Below are 12,378 nucleotides of genomic sequence, written 5' to 3'. Positions count from 1 at the left end.
CCCTGCGGCGAGGCTGGAGAAATGGCTCAATGGGTAAAGTCCCTGTGAAGAGAAGTTCAGATCCCCACCACCCACTTAAAGTGCCAGGTGTGGGGCCACACACCCGTGGTCCCAGGAGTAGCCCCCAAGGCTTTCTGACTAGCCTGTCTATCCAAATCAGTGAGTTCTCAGTTCAGTGGAAGATTCTGTCTCATGCAAATAGGTACAGAAAGAAAAGATACAGACTCTGGGCTATTCGTGCATGCACTTACACATGTACATGCACACATATACAGACATGTACATACCCTCACATACATACATATACAACACACACACACACACACACACACACACACACACACACACACAAATAAATCAACCTTGCTTCCTCAGAGCTTCCAGTGGGCATAGACAGGAAGAACGCCGCCTGCAGGCATGGGACAACGGAAATAAGTTGCGTGGTTCTAATTCCACACCAAGGGTCTCTTAGCCACTCACCTGAAGCTCGCAAACCTTCTCAAACCAGCATTGCAGGCTGGTGCCCAGCAAATGAAGGTTAGGACAGAAAGAAAGCTCTAGCCAGAACCAGATGGGGGTTGTGTCAGGGAAACTGAAGGGAGAAACTGAGGACAGCCTGGAGCTGGAACAGGAGTTACATTCAGTGACAATGAAGACAATGGTTCCTTCAGCAGAACGTGTACTAAAGGTGGAAGGCAAGGAAGAGAGGAGTGGGGGTGGCGAGAGATCCTGTGTGTCTGGGGTCACAAGGCCAAGGGAGAAGAAGCTGGGAAAATGGCCATAGCGGGCCGTGGGCACTGGGTAAACCATTTGGCCGTGGTGCGGCCATGACTCTGCAGGGCTTCAGCGGGAGCAAGGAGGGATCAGAGGTCAGCTGCTAACGTTGGCGGCTTCACTACAAACCAGAGCCCACACGTGGTTCTCAAGGCTGTTTGGAGAACAAAGGACCCGGGCTCGGGTGATGTCAGGGTTGGAGACAAGGGGCTGGCTTGGAGGCTGCTTAGATGAATTTCCTCATAATTACTGACTAGCTATAAAGGTAGGGAAAGGAGTCAAGGATGGAGTCTAACTTCTTTGAGTCCCTGGGTCCTCTCGGTGGCCAGGGGAAAATAGAATCCCACAAGCCCAGTGAGTGTGAGCTTTCAGATTTGCACACACAGGACACCTGCAGCACCTGAAGCTAGGCCAGATAAAGCCCACCTGCTAATGCGGACTTGACACAGCACCTTCCGTCAGCTTTCTCTTGCATCAGACCTCAAGGAAGTTGTCCACACAGCCCTTCACATCCGGGATATCTCGTTTTTCATAGCAACAGCCCACGTTTTGGAAGCTACTCAACATTCTCATCTGTTGGTATCCCATCCTTGCTGAGGGTGGTCAAAAGCTCAGAGAAAGAAGCTGTTTCTCAGAGACCCTTTCCTGACTGCCTATTTTGCTCTTTGTGACTCTTGAATCCACACTGCTTTATGTCCTTTATAGCATGTTGGCATATTCTGAGATCACTTTATGATATTCACTACTGAGGCCCACTCTCTGAAGAAAGTTTAACCTGCCTGGTCTCACTGCATCACCATGCCAGGTGCGGAGACAAAGATGTTATTCGAGGTCTCACAGGAAGGGATCACAGAGTGAAAAGCAAACATGGGGACTGGGGAGAAAGTTACTGGGTAAAGCACTTGCCCACAAGCATGAGGACGTGAGTTTGGACCCCCAGCACCCGTGTAAATGCCAGGCTCATACAGCAGCCACTGTAACCCTAGTACTCTGGAAATGAAGACAGGGATCTAATTGGCTTCCTAGAAACAGCAAGCGCTGGGTTTAAATGGGCAAACCATACCTCAGTAAAAATAAGGTGGATTCGTTTTAGGTTTATTTCAATGATGGGCTGTTAGAAGCCTCTGGATCTCTGCTATGGTAGGTGTTGAGTGTCCTCAGTGTCTATCTCCTTCACCCTTGTGCTGATATAGGTTCACTGAGAAAGCAGCACTCTTGCTCATTTCCCTAATTATTCTATGGTTTTAGCTGGGGCCCTGGTGAGGTGCGATGGGTCGTTTCTCTCCTCGGGTTCAGCTCCCATCTAAAAAAGAGAAGCAGATTCTCCATGGAGAGTGAAATTGGCACAGGTTAAATGGGATAAATATTGTTAGCTTAGAGAGAGTTGAATGGGTATAGCTCCTCTTGTAGCCCAAGATTGGTAGGAGCTTGACATTGCAGAGCAAACTTGTTATCTGGATATGACTCTGACACACACATACACACCACACACACCACGGCCTCGTTTACTAGGCCACTTGTTCCTCAAGACCTCAAGTAAACTGTTCACCTTTGTTTAAACAAACATCCCAAATGAGTGAGAAAACAAGGTGGCCTTGAAGTCAACTCCATCCACTGCATGAACAAACTTCAAGGTTTGTCTGTAGTGTGAGAGACGGGTAGACAGGAACCACAACACCTATGTACATCCTAGTTCTTCCCTTATTCCACTTCCTCTAATAACTGAGATTCAAGCATGATCCAGTTCTGAAACATGACATTTGACCAGCTCTTCAACCCTGGAAATGAGTGGTGGTGGGGTACGGTTGCACTTCCAAACCTCAGCTTTCCTCCTAGTTTTCCAGAAAGGGCCCCTGAGCACCTACTGTGCACTAGGGACAGCTCATCTCCATCCTGTGCAGCTGACGCCCTCCACTCTATGACTGTCCATTTCTTAGTTGCCATAGGGAAGGAGGCTCAGTTCCTAGGGTGTCGAATACAGCTTCCACCATTCTAACTTCGTGATCTTAGCCAAACCCTTGGACATGCCTAACCTCACTGGCCTCATCTATGGTGTCATAGGAGGCCCAGATATAATGCACATGGCCCTCCAAAGCCCACTGATTCTCTTGTTCCTCCTGGTTGCCCTGGTTCCAACTTCTACACAAAGCCTAAGCCCTGAGCAAGTTTATATTTGGACAGCCCCGACTCCGACCACAGCTTGTTCTCCTGACCCCTCCACAGACTCACAGTATCTCACTCTAAACATATTCCTATCTTGGCATCCTGGCATTTTCTAGTAGTCCCCAGTTTGGAGTGCTCTTCTGTGGGTCTAGTCCATTAAGTTCCTCCCAATACCTCTAGGAAGTCTTACCCCTGCCCAACATGACTCCTTCCCCTGCCTCACAATACCTACCCCAGGTGCCCTCTGTCTGATTCAGGAGCCAGCCTCTGCTAACATGGACCCACTCACTGCAAGACCAGCCAAAGTATAGGAGATTCTGGAGAGAGGAACTTACTACTGTTAGAGCCCTAGCATCTAGAACACTTGAGGTGTTTAATAGCTAATTACTGAATGATTAGAACAAACAAAAGGAAAAAAGAGAAAGAAAGAAAAAATTTAAAAAGTATGGCATAGCCCTACAGTGTCCAAATTACTATCCAGTAGAGATTTCCCCACTGGGCCTTGTCAGCCTCTGGGACCCCAGCATCTCTTTCAATACCCCTTCTTTTCCTGCCTCCAGGCCTCTATGTGTCTCACCAGGTACATTTTTGTTTGTTTGCGCTGGATGTGTTGTGTACATGCCTGTGGCAGGACAGAGGAGAACATCGGGCGTCTTCCTCTATCACGCCACTCTTCTTCTTTAGAGTCTCTCAGTGAACCTGGAGCTGCTCTGTTCTGTTTGTGATGTTATGTTCTGTTCTGTCTGGCTGAGCAGAGAGCCCCAGCAATCACTGTCTCAGGACAAGGTTATGGATCAAATGCAAGACTTCATGCTTGCACAGCCAGGGTTCTTTACCTGCTAAGCCATATCTCTAGTCTCTTGTTGGGTATGCAGTAAAATAACTTAGCTCCTTTGAATTTAAATATCCCATGCTCAGCAGCCCAGAAGGGCTCAGAAGGCCCTGCCCTATGCAAGGTGCTTGAAAGAGGCCTGAGCTGACTGACAGCAAATCCTGTGTGTGGGGCTGAGGACAGAGCCTGGTGCACAGTGGGCACTAAAGGTGCCATCTCAGTGAGGCCAGGGTGTTCCTATTATTATCACAGCTATCATTGATCATTCACTCGTGTACACATTTATTCAAGAGTGTTGATGGCTCTTTTACATGGTAAGGATGCCACAATGAACAAGTTATAGATGCATGGTATGTCTATACAACAAAACAGTTAACAATAAGAAGACATGCATTATTGGTGCATGCTATAACATGGAAAAAAAAAAACCAGACACAGCAGTCTGAATATTGTATGGTTTGATTTCTATGCAATGCCAAGAATAGGCAAAGAAGATAGGAAATAGTTTAATGGTTGCCCAGAAACAGTAGAAGGGGCTAGTGGTAAAAAGTGAAGAGTGATTTCTAAAAAATAAAGAGTTTATTTTAGATATGACAAAAAATGCTCTAAAATGAACTGTGGTGATGGTTGGACAACCTCATATATTTACTAAAAAGCACTGAATATCATACCACTTTAAATGGGTAAATTATATGATATGTGAATTATGTCTTAATAAAGCTATTGTTTTTAGAGTGAGAAAGTGAGCAAGCGAATTTCTAATTCATGGTTTCTTTTTTCCTCATGTTTCCCACTCCAGGTTTTTCTTTTTAAAAATTTTGTCTGTTTATTTATTTGCATGGACAGAGAGGGTGGGGGAAGAATGGGTGTGCCAGGGCCTCCTGCCACTGCAAACGAACTCCACACGCCGGTGCCACTTTGTGTAGCCAGCTTTTCATGGGCAGTGGGGAATCAAGCCCAGCTTGTTAGACTTTACAGATAGGAGAGAGAGGTTACAAACAGCATATGGGCAAAATGAATAGTTTGTCTACAGAAAAGTGAAATTTATGTATATTGATGTAATTAAATCATGTAAGAACTAATAGTGTTATGTACATTTGCATGGTTTGACCTGGGGCTTATTCTAAACATAAGTTTAAGTGAACAGAGTGTTAAGAATACCCAAAAACTGCTTCTCAGGAATTATGACCTATTAAAAGAGTTTAGCAAATAGTCACCACCAATGAAACTCTCAGAAGCTGCCTCCCAATTTAGTTCTGTAGTTTAAAAAAAAAAAAGATTTTATTTTTATTTATTTATTAGAGACAGAGAGAAGGAGAGAGAGACAGAGAATGAGAGAGAGTGAGAACAGATGTGCCAGGGCCTCTAGCCACTGCAAACAAACTCCAGACGCATGCGCCACCATGTGTGTGTGGCTTATGTGGGACCTGGAGAATCGAACCGAGGTCCTTAGACTTCACAGGCATGCGCCTCAACCGCCAAGCGATCTCTCCAGCCCCAGCTCTGTAGTTTTTAAGGGAACCATACTATTTCATCTGTGACTGTGCACTTAAAGAAGCATTTCATTGACACATTAGGGGAAAAGGTCCATATCCAATACAAAATACGAAGCAAATACCCTACAGCACACAAATCTTACACCATATACGTGGTGAAAGATTCCATAAAATGTGTTTGAAGGCACATTTTCTTCCCTTCTAGTTCAGTAAGTAAAATGTACTTTTGAGATCACTGGTTAGTATATACATACTTAGAATTATAGGAAATTTTGTAGTGTGTTCAATTCAACTAACAACTTACTAACAAGTCAGTCAGTCACAGAAAGTTCATCTTCTCAATTTCCTGTCTTCATACAATGTTATACTTTTTTGGTATTTCAGCCTTTAAAAAATGAAAATCAGCCAAATACTTAAAGCAGGATGTACATCTACATTTTTGGTGGTGGTTTGTATTTTAAAAGAAACAGCCACCTTACAGTCCACCTCAAGTTTTGGTGGAAATGCTTACACAGAAGTAGGAACAAAAACCAAGAGAAGTACATTCCAAACACTGATTTAGTTTGGTAGCAAATGGTGTCCTTTGATGACAAATGAAGGTAGACAAAATCCATTAAAGTGAAGTAGGCTATTTCAGATATTCGGTACTTCACATAATTTTTTAATTGTTTTTTTAAAGAGCTGTGTCTGTATTTACTGATAGCAATGCAAAACCCAGTGTTTGATGACATTAAACAAACAAATAGAAACTGCCCATAAGAAAAAAAAAGGTTTCATTTTCTCTAAATTTACTTTCAGTCAACACTACAGTAACATTTTATTCTCGATACAATACTCCCTCTCTCTACAAGGCTGTTCCTGGGAGCCAGACAGCTTAGGAAACAACAAAATGAAGGTAGGCAAGTAATTACATAAAGTTTTAAATAGATATTAACTTTTTGCTTCCCTCTTAATGTGCTAATAGCTGTGTCTAAAAAGAATATGCAATTCTTTAAAAGGCACCATTTCTGATTTCTTTACTTTCTGTAACTTTTAGAAACTAATCACATGAAGCTACAAAATTAACAAATGTCTTGAAATCTGTATATAAAACATAAATTACCTCTAATTTAAAACTCTCATTTATTAGGGTTCCACTCAATCTTATTATTATTATTTTTTATTAACAACTTCCATGATTACAAACAATATCCATGGTAATGCCCTCCCTCCCCCCACTTTCCATTTGAAACTCCATTCTCCATCATCTCCCCTCTCCCTCTCAATCAGTCTCTCTTCTATTTTGCTGTCATGATCTTTTCCTCCTATTATGATGGTCTTCTGTAGGTAGTGTCAGGCACTGTGAAGTCATGGATATCCAGGCCATTTTGTGTCTGGGGGGAGCACATTGTAAGGAGTCCTACCCTTCCTTTGGCTCTTACATTCTTTCTGCCACCTCTTCCACATTAGACCCTGAGCCTTGGAAGGTGTGATAGAGATATTACAGAACTGAGCACTTCGGTCACTTCTTTCCAGCACCATGATACCTTCTGAGTCATCCCAAGGTCACTGCCATCTGAAAAGAGAAGATTCTCTACCAAAAGTGAGAGTAGCATTAATATAAGGGTATGAACATTAAGAGAAGTGCTTACTGGGAAGTTTGATAGGCATAGTATATACATTTAGCCAGACAGCAGCAGGCGTTACACCCCTAGGACTCATGACTACCCCTGTTTTAAGTTTTCAATATCAGGGATGTATTCCCTCCCATGGAGCAGGCCTCCAGTCCAATTAGAGGGAAGTTTCTTTCCACCATGATAGACATGCCACTATTGCACTTATTGGCTCATTTGGCCTGGCTTGCCAAATATAAGGCTTGCAGTGTCCACTGTCGAGTATCTTCATTGGTGATTTCTCTTTCTCCCATTGAACTACATGCAGAATGGTTTCTTCCAGCTTTCTGTCAGCTGGTCTATATGGAGGATGTTATCAGCTCAGTTCCAGTAGGATTTCTCAGTGGTCTTGAATCCCAAATATGTGGCGTCTTCAGCAATAGGGTCTTACCATCTATTCCTGGTAAGAAACCAAGGGCCTTGGCAATGGCCTATAATGTTTTGGGGGAATCAGGGATCTCCCTGGCCAACAACTCACTGGAAGTTATCCCATCCCTGGCACTTTTTTCTAGCAAGAATCTATGGTTCCTGAGTGTTCCATTGTCCAAAAAAGTAGGATTCCATATTATTCTGATTAGCTCTCCCTCCACCTTTTCTTTACTCAATCTCTTCCCCTGACCTCACTTGGGCCTTTTCACCCCGCATTAATCTATTCTTCTACTTACACATATACAATACCATCCTTTTAAGTAACCCCCTCCCTTACTTTCTCTTCCCTTTATATCTCTTTTCTAGCTTACTGGCCTCTGCTACTGAGTTTTCTTCCTACTCACATAGAAGTCCAATCATCTGTAGCTAGGATCCACATATGAGAGAGAACATGCAACACTTGGCTTTCTGGGCCTGAGTTACCTCATTTAGTATAATCCTTTCCAGATCCATCCATTTTCCTGAAAATTTCATAACTTCATTTTTCTTTACCACTCAGTAGAACTCCCTTTTATAAATGTGCCATATCTTCGTCATCCACTCATTAATTGAGGGACATCTAGGCTGGTTCCATTTCCCAGGTATTGTGAATTGAGAAGCAATAAACATGGTTGAGCAAGTATCTATAAGGTAATGAGATGAGTCCTTAGGATATATGCCTAGAAATGCTATAGCTGGGTCATATGATATATCTATTTTTAGCTGTCTTAGGAACCTCCACATTGATTTCCACAATGGCTGGATCAGGTTGCATTCCCACCAACAGTGTAGAAGGGTTCCTCTTTTCCACATTCTCACCAGCAGTTATGTTAATTTGTTTTCATGATAGTAGCCAATCTGACAGAAGTGAGATGGAATCTGAAGGGTAGTTTCAATCTTCATTTCCCTGATGACTAGGGATGTAGAACATTTTTTTAGATGTGTATATGCCATTTGTGGTTTTTTTTTGTTGTTGTTGTTTTTTTGGAGAACACTCTATTTAGTTCCCTAGCCCATTTTTTAATTGGCTTGTTTGATTTCTTATTATTTAATTTTTTGAGTTCTTTGTATATCCTAGATATTAATCCTCTATCAGATGTATAGCTGGCAAAGATTTTTTCCCATTATGTAAGTTGCCTCTTTGCTTTATTCATAGTGTCCTTTGCCATACAAAATCTTTGTAATTTCATGAGGTCCCAGTAAATAATCTGTGGTATTATTGCCTGAGCAATTGGGGTTATATTCAGAAAGTCTTTGCCAAGACCAATATTTTAAGTGTTTCCCTTACTTTTTCCTCTAGCAGTATCACAGTTTCAGGTCTGATATTAAGGTCTTTAATCCATTCGGACTTAATTCTTGTGCATGGAGAGAGATAAGGATCTATTTTCATCCTTCTACAGATACATATCCAATTTTCCCAGCACCATTTGCTGAAGAGGCTGTCTTTTCTTCAATGAGTATTTTTGGCATTTTTGTCAAATATCAGGTGGCCATAGCTACCTGGACTTACATCTGGGTCCTCTATTCTGTTCCATTGGCCACTCAATCTTGAAAAATAAAATAAAAAAGTAGAAAAGGCGGCTCCAAAGATAGTCTTATTGGCACAAGACTTTTTTCTTTAAAAAAAAGAAACTGTTCCTTTTAAGTTTACACCTACTCCCCTCCCAATTTCAAAAAGCATCATTTAATTGTCTTGGTCATGCACATTTCTGAGATGGGATCTTATGTTTTGTCCCCACAGTTTCTGGTTATCAGAAGACCCATGCTTCCCCTTATTGAAGGAATTTCTTTCTACTGATATTGACATATCCCTTCCAATATTCTTCATCCTCATCTAATACAGCTATTTTTTAAATAATTTATTTGTATTTATTTATTTGGTAGAGATAAAGAGGCAGAGAGACAGAGAGAGAGGGAGAGAATGGGCATCCATGGCCTACAGCTGCTGCAAACTTTATGCATCTGGTTTATGTGGGTTCTGGGGAATCAAACCTGGGTCCTTTGGCTTTTCAGGCAAGCGCCTTAACTGCTAGGTCATCCCTCCAGCCCTAATACAGCTATTTTATTTTTTTTTTATTTTTTTTTTTTTTAAATTTTAATTACTTTTTTTTGTTTTTTTTTTGTTTTTTTTTTTAATTTTTATTAACATTTTCCATGATTATAAAATATATCCCATGGTAATTCCCTCCCTCCCCACCCCCACACTTTCCCGTTTGAAATTCCATTCTCAATCATATTACCTCCCCATTACAATCATTGTAATTACATATATACAATATCAACCTATTAAGTATCCTCCTCCCTTCCTTTCTCCACCCTTTGTGTCTCCTTTTCAACTTACTGGCCTCTGCTACTAAGTATTTTCATTCTCACACAGAAGCCCAGTCATCTGTAGCTAGGATCCCCATATGAGGGAGAACATGTGGCGCTTGGCTTTCTGGGCCTGGGTTACCTGACTTAGTATAATACTTTCCAGGTCCATCCATTTTTCTGCAAATTTCATAACTTCATTTTTCTTTACCGCTGAGTAGAACTCCATTGTATAAATGTACCACATCTTCATTATCCACTCATCTGTTGAGGGACATCTAGGCTGGTTCCATTTCCCAGCTATTATAAATTGAGCAGCAATAAACATGGTTGAGCATGTACTTCTAAGGAAATGAGATGAATCCTTTGGATATATGCCTAGGAGTGCTATAGCTGGGTCATATGGTAGATCAATCTCTAGCTGCTTTAGGAACCTCCACACTGTTTTCCACAATGGCTGGACCAGATTGCATTCCCACCAGCAGTGCAGAAGGGTTCCTTTTTTTCCACATCCCCGCCAACATTTATGATCATTTGTTTTCATGATGGTGGCCAATCTGACAGGAGTGAGATGGAATCTCAATGTAGTTTTAATCTGCATTTCCCTGATGACTAGTGACGTAGAACATTTTTTTAGGTGCTTATATGCCATTCGTATTTCTTCCTTTGAGAACTCTCTATTTAGCTCCTTAGCCCATTTTTTGATTGGCCTGTTTGATTCCTTATTAGTTATCTTTTTGAGTTCTTTGTATATCCTAGATATTAATCCTTTATCAGATATATAGCTGGCGAAGATTTTTTCCCATTCTGTAGGTTGCCTCTTTGCTTTTTTCACTGTGTCCTTTGCGGTGCAAAATCTTTGTAATTTCATTAGGTCCCAGTGGTTAATCTGTGGTTTTATTGCCTGAGCAATTGGGGTTGTATTTAGAAAGTCTTTGCCAAGACCAATATGTTGGAGGGTTTCCCCAACTTTTTCCTCTAGCAGTTTCAAAGTTTCCGGTCTGATGTTAAGGTCTTTAATCCATTTGGACTTAATTCTTGTGCATGGCGAGAGAGAAGAATCTATTTTCATCCTTCTGCAGATATTTATCCAGTTTTCAAAACACCATTTGCTGAAGAGGCTGTCTCTTCTCCAATGAGTATTTTTGGCATTTTTATCGAATATCAGGTGGCTATAGCTACTTGGGCTTACATCTGGGTCCTCTATTCTGTTCCACTGATCTACATGTCTGTTTTTGTGCCAGTACCATGCTGTTTTTGTTACTATGGCTCTGTAGTATAGGTTAAAATCAGGTATGGTGATACCACCAGCCTCTTTTTTGTTGCTCAGTATTATTTTAGATATTCGAGGTTTTTTATGATTCCAAATGAATTTTTGGATTGTTTTTTCTATTTCCATGAAGAAAGCCTTTGGAATTTTGATAGGGATTGCATTAAATGTGTAGATTGCTTTAGGTAAGATTGCCATTTTCACTATATTGATTCTTCCAAGCCAGGAACAAGGGATGTTTCTCCACTTTCTAGTGTCTTCTGCAATTTCTCGCTTGAGTGTCTTAAAGTTCTCATTGTATAGATTCTTTACTTCCTTAGTTAGGTTTATTCCAAGGTATTTTATTTTTTTTGATGCAATTGTGAATGGGAGTGATTCTCTGATTTCATCCTCTGTGTGTTTGTTGTTAGCATATATGAAGGCTACTGATTTCTGTGTATTTATTTTGTATCCTGCTACATTGCTGTAGGTTTTGATTAGCTCTAACAGCTTGCTAGTAGAGTCTTTAGGGTCCTTTATGTATAGAATCATGTCATCTGCAAATAATGATAGCTTGATTTCTTCCTTTCCAATTTGTATCCCTTTTATGTGTGTCTCTTGCCTTATTGCTATGGCTAAGACTTCCAAAACTATATTAAATAGAAGTGGAGACAGTGGACACCCTTGTCTTGTTCCTGATTTTAGTGGAAAAGCTTCCAGTTTTTCCCCATTTAGTAATATGTTGGCTGTAGGCTTGTCATAAATAGCCTTTATTATATTGAGATATGTTCCTTCTATTCCCAGTCTCTGTAGGACTTTTATCATGAAGGGATGTTGGATTTTGTCAAATGCTTTCTCTGCATCTAATGAGATGATCATGTGATTTTTGTCCTTCAACCCATTTATGTAATGTATTACATTTATAGATTTGCGTATGTTGAACCATCCCTGCGTCTCTGGGATAAAGCCTACTTGGTCAGGGTGAATGATCTTTTTGATATACTCTTGTATTCTGTTTGCCAATATTTTGTTGAGAATTTTTGCATCTATGTTCATGAGGGAGATTGGTCTGTAATTTTCTTTTTTTGTTCTATCTTTGCCTGGTTTTGGTATCAGGGTGATGCTGGCCTCATAGAAGGAGTTTGGTAGGATTCCTTCTTTTTCTATTTCCTGGAAAAGCTTAAGAAGCAATGGTGTTAGCTCTTCCTTAAAAGTCTGGTAAAATTCAGCAGTGAATCCATCCGGGCCTGGGCTTTTTTTAGTTGGGAGATTATTGATAACTGCTCGGATCTCCATGTTTGTTATAGGTCTATTTAAGTGATTAATCTCATTTTGATTTAATTTAGGTAGGTCATATAGATCAAGGAAATCATCCATTTCTTTCAGATTTTCATACTTTGTGGAGTATATGCTTTTATAGTATGTCCCTATAATTTTTTGAATTTCTCTGGAATCTGTTGTGATGTTACCTTGTTCATCTCTGATTTTATTAAT

The sequence above is a fragment of the Jaculus jaculus genome, chromosome 1 (genome assembly GCF_020740685.1).
Source record: "Jaculus jaculus isolate mJacJac1 chromosome 1, mJacJac1.mat.Y.cur, whole genome shotgun sequence".
Taxonomy (NCBI): Eukaryota; Metazoa; Chordata; class Mammalia; order Rodentia; family Dipodidae; genus Jaculus; species Jaculus jaculus.
This window is presented reverse-complemented; position numbering follows the sequence as displayed.